The sequence below is a fragment of the Crocuta crocuta genome, unplaced genomic scaffold, assembly GCF_008692635.1.
Source record: "Crocuta crocuta isolate KB4526 unplaced genomic scaffold, BGI_CrCroc_1.0 scaffold126, whole genome shotgun sequence".
Lineage (NCBI taxonomy): Eukaryota > Metazoa > Chordata > Mammalia > Carnivora > Hyaenidae > Crocuta > Crocuta crocuta.
Window position 1 is genome coordinate 3,275,569 of NW_027531000.1, and position 10,501 is coordinate 3,286,069.

The 10,501-nt window shown below is 37.2% G+C and overlaps 1 non-coding gene across 1 annotated transcript; it reads right to left on the minus strand.

Moving 5' to 3' along the window:
- Nucleotides 1-8,507: 8,507 nt before the first annotated feature.
- Nucleotides 8,508-8,580, minus strand: TRNAK-CUU (transfer RNA lysine (anticodon CUU)). Its single transcript has one exon. It is a non-coding gene; the product is annotated as a tRNA-Lys (tRNA).
- Between the last annotated feature and the right edge of the window lie 1,921 nt (nt 8,581-10,501).

Sequence of the window (10,501 nt, forward strand, 5' to 3'; positions counted from 1 at the left end):
TTTCTCCCTCTCCCCTCCCCTTCTCAAGAAGTTTCTGTCTTGGGGCGCCTGGGTGGCTTAGTCGGTTAAGGGTCCAACTTTCGCTTAGGTCATGATCTTGCGGTTTGTGGGTTCGAGCCCCGCGTCGGGCTCTGTGCTGACTGCCAGTTCAGAGCCCGGAGGCTGTTTCAGTCTGTGACTCCCTCTCTCTCTGACCCTCCCCTGCTCATGCTGTCTCTCTCTCTCTCTCTCCTAGAAATAAATAAAACATTTAAAAAATTAAAAAAAAAAAAGAGAAGTCTCTGTCTTTGTCTCTCTCCCCTTCTTTCTCTCCCTCTCCAGGTAGACCCTAGAGAACATCTGTTCTTCTATATGTTAGACAACATCCCTGCTCTCAAAATAGGTGTCTAATTCTACTTATAAGTGCTACCAAATAAGAGTTCAGCTTGCAATGAAAGTCTATGATGCGAGTCTTGACTTAGTTGGAGAGGGCTTGTCTGAGGAAGTAACCCTTAGACTGAGACCTGAGGAATGAGTAAGGATAACAGGGGGCAGGGAGAGGAATGGTAGAGACCTTCAGGCAGAGAAAACAGCAGTTTTTCAAGGAGAGGTCAAACCCAGGCTGGTCCAGAGTAAGCAGGAACTTCTAGACCATGATAAGAATTTTGGATTCTTTTCCTTACAACATGAAAGGATATTCCCTCCTCTTTAAATATTTGTTCTTTAGAATAAGGGTTACTCTAACGCTTGCTCTTCAAAATGAGCAAGAGTAGCATAATCGATGGGGCGCAGCGGTTTCGACCACATGTTTGACTACAGCCATAAGGAGTGGAAAACCCAACCATGACCAAGCTATGCATTAATGTGCACTAACCACACAGCCCTCTCTTCTTCCGATTAGCTAATCCGTGCCACTGAGAATGTGAAACAAAGTCATTAAGATTTTAAAGTCCTGGAGTTAAAGTCTTGGGAATTATTTTTTATAATGTATAATTGCCTAAAAATTGATAAATGCAGCAATTATCAGGCAAAGATTGAGTTTAGACATGCCTATTCCACTTATGCTAAGATTCTGTTTACAGTGTTTTATATAGCTACTTGCTGGGTGAAATATTAGCAACATTGATTCTCTGTACAGTCCTCACCACAACACATATTTCCCTGTTCCAGATGGAAAGTCAATGGACAGAAATGTGCTGTTAATGATGTGTTGGCATGGCATTTCCTGCATTACGAAATACAGCCCAAAATATTAAAATATTCTCTTATCGAGTGCAAAGTTAAACAAAGTTGTTTGACTAAATGAGTACAAATAAATTTCTGGTAGTAAGAGTACAAAATGTATTAAGGGAAATGCATCCATGACTATATAAACATGAACTAAGTTTTTACCATTTGTCAAGTATTCAGTGAAAAAAAGACACCTATCGATATTCTTAGACTAAGGACTAAATATAAATCTTATAAAATATAGTTTTAAACTATCATGAAACTTATACTGTAAGAATCTTGTTCTTAGTTCTCTAACAATCATTTCATATGCAATTGCAGTGCATATTGCATATGAAATAGTAAATACCTAGTATTTACTAGGTATGTGGCCGTAGGCAATTTATTTACTGGGTATATGACCATAGACAATTTATTTAATCTCTCTGAGCCTCAGTTTTCTCATCCGTAAAATGGTTATCTTTTTTAGATCCTTTTCTCTTTGTTTATTGTGAGGACTGAGATAGTCTGAAGCACTACTTCAATTCCTGGGGCTGAATAAAAGGCGGGACTCAAAAAAAGATAGTTCTTGGGGCGCCTGGGTGGCTTAGTCGGTTAAGCGTCCGACTTTCGCTTAGGTCATGATCTCGCGGTTCGTGGGTTCGAGCCCCGCGTCGGGCTCTGTGCTGACTGCCAGCTCAGAGCCTGGAGCCTGTTTCAGTCTGTGACTCCCTCTCTCTCTGACCCTCCCCTGCTCACACTGTCTCTCTCTCTCTCCTAGAAATAAAATAAAACATTAAAAAAAAAAAAAGATAGTTCTTATCTTTTAGTGCATCTAGGTGGCTCAGTTGGTTAAGCATATGACTTTGGTTCAGGTCATAATCTCATGGTTCCAGGGTTTGAGGCCTGCGTTGGGTTCTGTGATGACAGTTGGAGCCTGGGGCCTGCTTTGGATCCTGTGTCTCCCTCTGTCTATGCCCCTCCCCCACTGGTGCTCTGTCTCTCTCTGTCTCTCAGGAATGAGTAAAAGTTTTTAAAAAAATTTTTTTAAAGATAGTTCTTACTTCTAAGAAAATTTCATAATGACTCTTCAGAATCAAAGTTTCCATGAGTTCATTCAATAAAATCTAGATTTGAGATACTACTAGGTATTTGGAAGGAGACCTTTTCTAAAGAAAAGTGTTCTCTCAAACTCCCAGGGTTGACTTGCATTATTTTTACTATAACACTATTTAAATATGTACAAACATAAAAGCATGTTATAAACTCCTTATTATTCTTAACTATAAAATAATAACAAAAAGTAAATAAGAAAAATTAAAAACAAGCTATAAAATCAATAAAAATTCAAATAAACACATTTAACATATTTAATAATGTTGCTGAAACCAAATGGTGTTTTACAAGTTTTTGATTGTGGTCAACAGGGAGGAAAGGAAGTCTTTCTGGTAAAGGCTTTCTGGGAAAAAAGAGAAGGTTTGAGAAAGCAAAGAAGGTGAAAAGGAATATAAGCAAGTTTTCTTTAGAGAGTAAATCAGCTGCTTGGGAACCTGATGAAAAGAAGGGGAAAAAAATAAGATGCGGAGTGAAGGTTACCAAGTTAGGAAAATTCTCTTTCAAGCTAAGGGATATCTGCGCTTGTTTGAAGACCAAAAGAAATAACCAATTGAAAGAGAGACATAGATGACCAGATGAACAAATAGGAGACAAGTGAGGGAAAGTCAGGAGGGAAGAGCCTGTCAGTATCACTGCAGTTGTACTATAATTTTTGAAACTTTATTATTGAAGTACAATGGATATATGATGTGATATTAGTTTCAGGTGCACAACATAGAAATTTAATAATTCTATATATTATGCAACATTCACTACAATAAGTATAATTACTATATGTCATCACACAATGCTTTTATATCATTGACTCTATTGCCTATGTCATACTTTTCATCACCATAAATTATTTATTTTATAATGGGAAGTTTGTACCTCTCAATCCCTTCTAATTTGCCTATTCCTTCCCCTTCCTCCCCTCTGGCAACCAGTATGTTCTCTGGATTTATGAGTCTGTTTCTGTTCTTGTTTGTGCATTTGTTTTAGATTCCACATATAAATGAAATTGTATGGTATTTGTCTTTCTCTGCCTCATTTCACTTAGCACAACACCCTCTAGGTCCATTTCTACTACCCAAATCTATCCAGCACCTTTGCTCCCCTTTCTTCCAGTAACAGACCCTAACCTCACCTCACTCCACTGCCATTGGTCTACGGAGGAGTTTCTGAAAAAGCCAGCCAATCAGACTCTTTCTTCTGAGATTAGAAACTTAAGCAGATACTTCTTTTGAAAGGAGTCTGGTGCCATCATTTTATGGCAGCATCCCTGAGGAAAGAACCACATGCTCGACTGCCAAGGTCCTTCATAGGTCTTCCTTTTCTTTTTTCTAACATTCTTGTATAAACCAGTTTTTGCTTAAACTATCTAGAGGTACAGTAAGTTAAATAAAACCAAAAGAACATTAACCAGTCTGTACATAGGGACTCAAAACATTGAAATTGAGACCCACTCTCCTTTCTTTGGGATGCAAGGAAAGCATAAGGGATCGGTGTTAGTCATAAGCTGACAGGTAGATGAAGGGGTTGAGGTCAAATGATCTCAAACTTCTTAACGAAGTAAGAAGTTGGACTGTCGGCCAAGTATAAGGTGATAGGATATGATTTTTAAAATAATTTAAAATTTGAAAACATTTTATCTACTGATCTTGTGGTACAAAATCTCTGTAGAGAGAGATCCAACAGTCTTTAGAAGATGTGTTGATGAAACCAATTGCAAGCCTTTGAAATCTAGGTTTACAATTTGAGTCCAGTTTTCACAAGGAAAAGGGAAGCTAGTGTGCACAATTAAGGGAAGGAAGAAGTTAGATCTGGTCTGTGTTGGGGGATGGATAATCTTGAGAAGAGTAGTAACAGGACTCAACACTATTGGAGGAAAGGTGAGAATGTCCCCCTGCAGTCTCGCAAAGTACGAATTTGATGAGATTAGAAATGACGAGTGAAAGAGGATTTACTATGGCTTTTTGCCGAGTGGTGTGTGATTTAAAAAATTTTCTGCTATACAATCTTCCCTAAGGAAGTTCTCATCAATGTTCCCTCATCTTTTTCCGTTTGGGGGATCATAGGACATTTACTTGTGCAGGGGAGGCAGAGAAGGGCAAACTAACGGGTCTAGAGCAGATGCAGATCTCATATGGGTTACACAACAATCACTTGGGAATCAACAAGAGACAGTAAAATGTTTTCAAGTAAGAATCTGCTCTAGAAAGAGTTACTTATGTCCTAGGACTTGCTCTGACAATGCTATGGTTATGAGTAGCCTGGAAGTGAAGACTGAAAAACATATGGAGATGGAGGTGGTGTAGATTCTGACTCTGAAGTAGTAACTAGGTTGAAAAATCCTCTTTCAAAAACAATAACAAAACCTATAAAACTAGACAAAATTGTCAAAAACAGTCATTGCAGGGCTCTGGAAATGGACCAAAAGGAAACAACAATTTGAAAAGCATATATTCATGAAAAACTGCTGACCTTCAAGTAAGAACAGTAGGAGTCTGTGGCTTTCTTGCCTGTGGCTACTGCCACACCCCACCGCAAATTGGCCAGCACACCAGTTCTATCAGATGGGACTGACCATAAAAACTGGCAGCCTTGTTGCAGGAGAAGCAGGCTAACTTGATTTAGAGCAGAGAGTGGAAAATCGGCAACTGGGGTGAATGGGAAAGGGTGAGAGCCCTCTGAGCCCAAGATTTCAGTCTCTATGGGGGGAAGGGAATGACAGACTGAAGAACTATCAAGAACTTTAATAGGGATATGAGTTAGCCATTGAAAGGCTTAATAAACATTCTACAGATCCCTGGCTGTCTGGGAGCCTATGCTCATGCACAATGGGAGAATTGAGAGAGTCCATGGAAAGTAAATGTTAGGACAGACTTGAATAGTGCCTAAATTTTGAATGCCCGCCTCAAACCAAACACAGATCCACCAGCAGATGGTGGAAGCCTTTTGTGCTTAAAATATTTTGCACAACCACTGACCAGTCACTGGTTGAACAATAGGCTATGTAGACATAAGCTAAACATTGAAAATAAAGAAAAATTGAACAGAGGCATCAGAGGCTGACACTGTGGAGTGATAACCTAATTCTGTAGATTAAGTACAGGCAAGTTGCTTTAAACAGCAAAACATAAACATTAGCAAATAAAACTCACCATAGGAAAAAAATGGAAAATTGCAATCCAGTGTTACTATAATAAATTATCTAAAATATCCAGTGTTTAAATTGTGAGAGCTAGAAAAACAGGAGAGTGTGAGCCATTTTCAAGACAAAAAGTAGTTACTAGAAATGGTCTCTTCATGGGTCTAGGGGTTGGATTAACAGAAAAGATCTCAATGAAACTACTATAAGTATGTTCAAATAATTAAAAGAAGCCATGCTTAAAGAACAAAGGAAAACGTGATGACCATGACTCAACAATAGGGAATATCAACAATTGAACAGAATCTATTAAAAAGAAACAAATGGAGAGACATCTGGCTGGCTCAGTTGGTATGGCATGTGACTATTTTTTTAAATGTTTATTTATTTATTTTGAGAGAGAGAGAGTAGGGAGGGGCAGAGAGAGAAGGAGAGAGAGAATTCCAAGCAGGCTCCACACCATTAGCTCAGAGCCTGACATAGGTTCAATCTCACAAACCATGTAAGCAGAGATCCAGAGTCTGATGCTTAATGAACTGAGCCACCCTGGTGACCCTAGACGTGACTACATGTGACTCTTGATCTCTGGTTCACATGAGTTTGAGCCCCACGTTTGACATAGAGCCTACTTGAAAAATAAAAAAGAAAAGTAAAGAAAAACATGGAAATGTTAAAATTGAAAAATATAATAATCAAAATGAAAAACTCACCAAATGGCACACTAGCAAAATTGAGAAGGCAGAAGTGAACTTGAATGAAAAACAACAGAACTGATTCAATCTGGAAGACAGAGAGAAAAAAGATTGAAGAAAAATGAAAGCCTTGGAGATCTATGGGACAACATCAAGTGCATTAACATATGTAAAATGAAAACTCCAGAGAGATAGGAGAAGGAAAAAGGAGCAGAAAATACATTTGAAGTAATAATGGCCTAACACTTTACAGATTTGATGAAAAGTATTCATCTATAGATCCAAGACTTGCAAGGAACTCTAAGTAGATAAACAGTAGGTAAACAGTAGATAAACTCTCATCTAAATGTGTCACAAGCAAATTATTGAAAGACAAAGAAAAGTTCTCAAAAGCATCAAGAATAAAAGGACTCATTACATAGAGTCAAACCATCCAACTAACTGTTGGTTACTTATCAGGAACAATGGAGGCCAGAAGGCCTCAAATTGCTCAGAGGGAATGATTATCAACTAAGAATTTTACATCCACCAAAATTGTCTTTGAACAATGAAGGCAAGACAGAAACAAATTCAGGTAAACAAAGGCAGACACATCCATTGGGAAAGCCCTGCTCTACTAAGAGCTAGAGGAAGTACTTCAGGCAGAGATCAAATACCTTCAGACAGTAATTCAAATCCTTGAGAAGGTAAAAAGAGCACAAGAAATGGTAAGTATAAAGGATGATGTGGATAGATTTTTCTCTTCTTCAATAACTTAAGATTGAATAAAGCAGTCAGTGTAACACTGAATGCAAGTAATAAGCATCAGAGAGCCGGAGTGATAATATTAATATCAGACAAAACAGACTTTAAGACAAGAAATATTGCTAGAGATAAAAAGACAGATTTGATAGTGGTAAAATGGTCAATATATCATGACAGAATTACAATTATAAATGTATATGTATCTGACAAAGGAGGCCCAGAATCTACGAAGTAAAAACTGACAGAAAGGAGAAAACAAAAATTTGAAAATTATAGTTGGAGATTTCAATATCCCACTGTAAATAATTAATAGAATAAGACAAAATCTTGTTAGCAAGAATAATGACAATCTGAACCTTTTAAGCACTCTACCCAATGACAATAGAATACACATTCCTTTCAAGTGCACACAGAACATTTTGTAGCATAGGCCACCATATTAAGGACTAAAACAGTTATAATTTTAAATGTAAGGAATCATTTGAACTACATTCTCCGACTACAAAAGAATTACACTTAAGAACTAAACAACAGAAAGAAATTTGAGTAATCTCCAAATATTTATAAAGTAAACAATATACTTCTAAATAACTCATAAGAAATTAGAAAAGTTTTTACTGAATGAAAATAAAAGTATAAAACATCAAAAGCTGTGGGTACAGATAAAGCAAAACTTAGAAATTTAAAGCATCAAATGCTTATAAAAGGGGGCACCTGGGTGGCTCAGTCAGTTAAGCATCCAACTCAAGTTTGTATTAAAATATTTTCCCCATAACTACACAGACATTCATATTTCCTGCTAAAGAATCATCGGGTGTAAAATTCAATTTTTGTTACCTGTACGTAGCCTCTCCTCACCACAACCCCAGCCTCATCCCACTACCTTGCTAGGCCCTCTTAGGATGTATATATTTATTCTTGCAAGTCAAAAAGTCTCCCAGAATACGCTGGCTAACTTAAACAAAGGCAACTCCTTTCATATAGAAGGTTTACTTCCTTACATTTATTCAAAATCGCTTCTGTTCAAAATAGTCTGGCTCTTTCCTCCGAAGTACCTGTTAACCGTTAAGTATAATCTCCATTCCAAATTCACTAAATTGTCTTGTCTTTGTCCTCTGCTTCTGAGAATGAAGAGTATCTTAACCCCATCTTCCCCCACAATGATTGAATTTTCAACAGTGACTGTGTTCATTTTGATCCTCTCAGAAGTTTTTCATTCTGCCATTGCAATTTTGATTTTCTCCTTATCCCTCTTTAGCCCATTAATCTCATGTTTTATTGTATCCCATCTTATTTTTATTTCAATATGATTTCCTCATGGCAGCCTTTCTTGTGGGTCAATTAAAGACTCTGATTTTATAAAATTTTCACCCTGTGTTTGTGGTGAATCATTTTCAGGGGCTAGTTCTGAAGTTCCAGGGTAATGGTTTCTTTCCTCTTTTGGCCATATTTTTTGTAAATTCGGGGAGGGCATTGTTTGTTTTTTTTATCTAGAGGAATGACAGAGCCTAGACGATCTTTTGTTTGCTAATCGAAGGGGTGTAAGGATTGCCACTAAATCCATACTTCTGATTGTATAGGCTATAAACATACAAGTGTCTTTTTTTTTTTAACATTGTATTTTTGAGTAATCTCTTCACCCAATATGGGGCTTGAACTCACAACCCTGAGATCAAGAGTCTCATGCTCTACCAACTGAGCCAACCAGGTACCTCAACATATGAGTGTCTTACTAGAGGCTCTTATTTTGTGCAATAGCCTTGATGAAGGACTAAGATATAACCTGAAAAAATAAATTCACATGTACAGCTTCTGGGTCCCTTATCAATGTCTGCATCAAGTGCATCTCTGGAGGCATGATGTGATCTTAGCCTATTACCACTGTCTTAGCTTATTACCACTGGCAAGGATTTCATGAAATAAATGAACAAGTATAATTCTTAGCTAGTACCAGGGTGCATTTCCTATGTCTTCTCCCATTGGATTTCTGGGAGCTTTGGTCTCTTATCTGATGTAAAACAGAGAGACCCTGCTGGGGTAGAGAGGGAGATATAAAGACTAGAAGGAGAATGCCACCAATGTCTGCTTCCCAAGGAACACCTGCAGGGTGGAGTTGGGGAGGACATAGCTTTGTTTACTAAAATGTCTAATCTGGTATTTCAGAGAGGTCTGACACATAAAGGTCTTTCGTATCCTATTGAAAAGGCACTACTAAGTAAGTGGGAAGTTATATAAAACATTGGCTTAGGTTGACCATCAGTCCTAGTTTGGATTATTGCCCTGATTTTTCACCGTGCCCCACATCTTCATATGTATTTTAACGACAAGTTGTGCCGCTGTGAAACCAAGGCTGCTGATCAGATGCTGTTCTCAATCGAAGACACAAGGGAAAACTTTAAGCACTTACTGAAATGATGATGAATGTCATGTTAGTAGAGTCTGAAATGCAAAGATCTTGCAGTATGAGAGCAGAAAATCCTTTTTTTGTTGTTTTTAATTAAACAAGGGCCTCCATTTCACTGCATTTATTGTTTTCCTTTTGTTGGAGAAAAAAATAAAATTCTATCTCTAGTGGATCCAATAGTACTTTTAAAATGAAAGAAATCTCATATTTGTTTTGTATTTTATCACACTGCAGCCCTTCTATAAAATTGGAAATGATCATGACACTTTTAGAATTTATTGACATAATAGTGAGATTATTTTATAATAGTGTTACTCATTTCTCTTCTATAAATGCTTATCTTCCTTATTTCTCATTCTCTAGAGGAGACAAAAGATGACTGCAGCACCTTACATTTTAAGGAATTTATTGGTACATAGTTTAAGAAAAATGGTCAATATTTCTTTCTTCTCTCCATGATGTTATAGAATAACACTGAACTATTCTTACACATAGACTGTCTTTTTCCATTGGTGAATGTTGCATTTCACAGAGTCCAATTTTATTTCAACATTTCATGATACTAATAAAAACCCCATTTTAAATGCTTTTTTTGAAGTCAGGAGCAAACAGCCTGTGACAGGCAAAACAGCATTTTGCTGGGATTGTATGAAAGCTGATAACATTGCACATGCTACTAACATATGAGCCTCCTTTAAGGAGGCATTTTTTTTAAATATAACAAGCAGCCTCCAAAAAAGTATTCAGTGCCATTGTTAGAATAATAGCATTTACACTTGTCAAGGGGAATAAAGAGGCATCAGGCTGCTATTTTCCAAATTATGCAGCATCGATTTTGTACAGACTGCCATGGAACATTCTCCATACACTTGCTATATAAAAATGTAAATCCCTAATTTAATAATTTTCCTCCAGGATCCTCCCACCCTCAATTTGTCTTCATTTCTCCAATTCTTTGTAGGAAATTAGGGACCTCATTATTCATGGGTCGGGAAGAATTCAATGAATCATGGAGAAAAGGCAATTTATGAAGGCAAGTCACTCTCTCATCTCCATTGCATAAATAATAATAATTTTATTGTCATGATACAATGACCTGTTTTCTATTTATAGCTTTGGTCTTGAGAAAAATTAAGTGCAACATAATTTCCATGTAAAAAGATGAATTTGTGAGCCACTTGTCTGTCAGAGGCGAGCCTCATTTGGAAGCAATCGAGTATGCCAGTG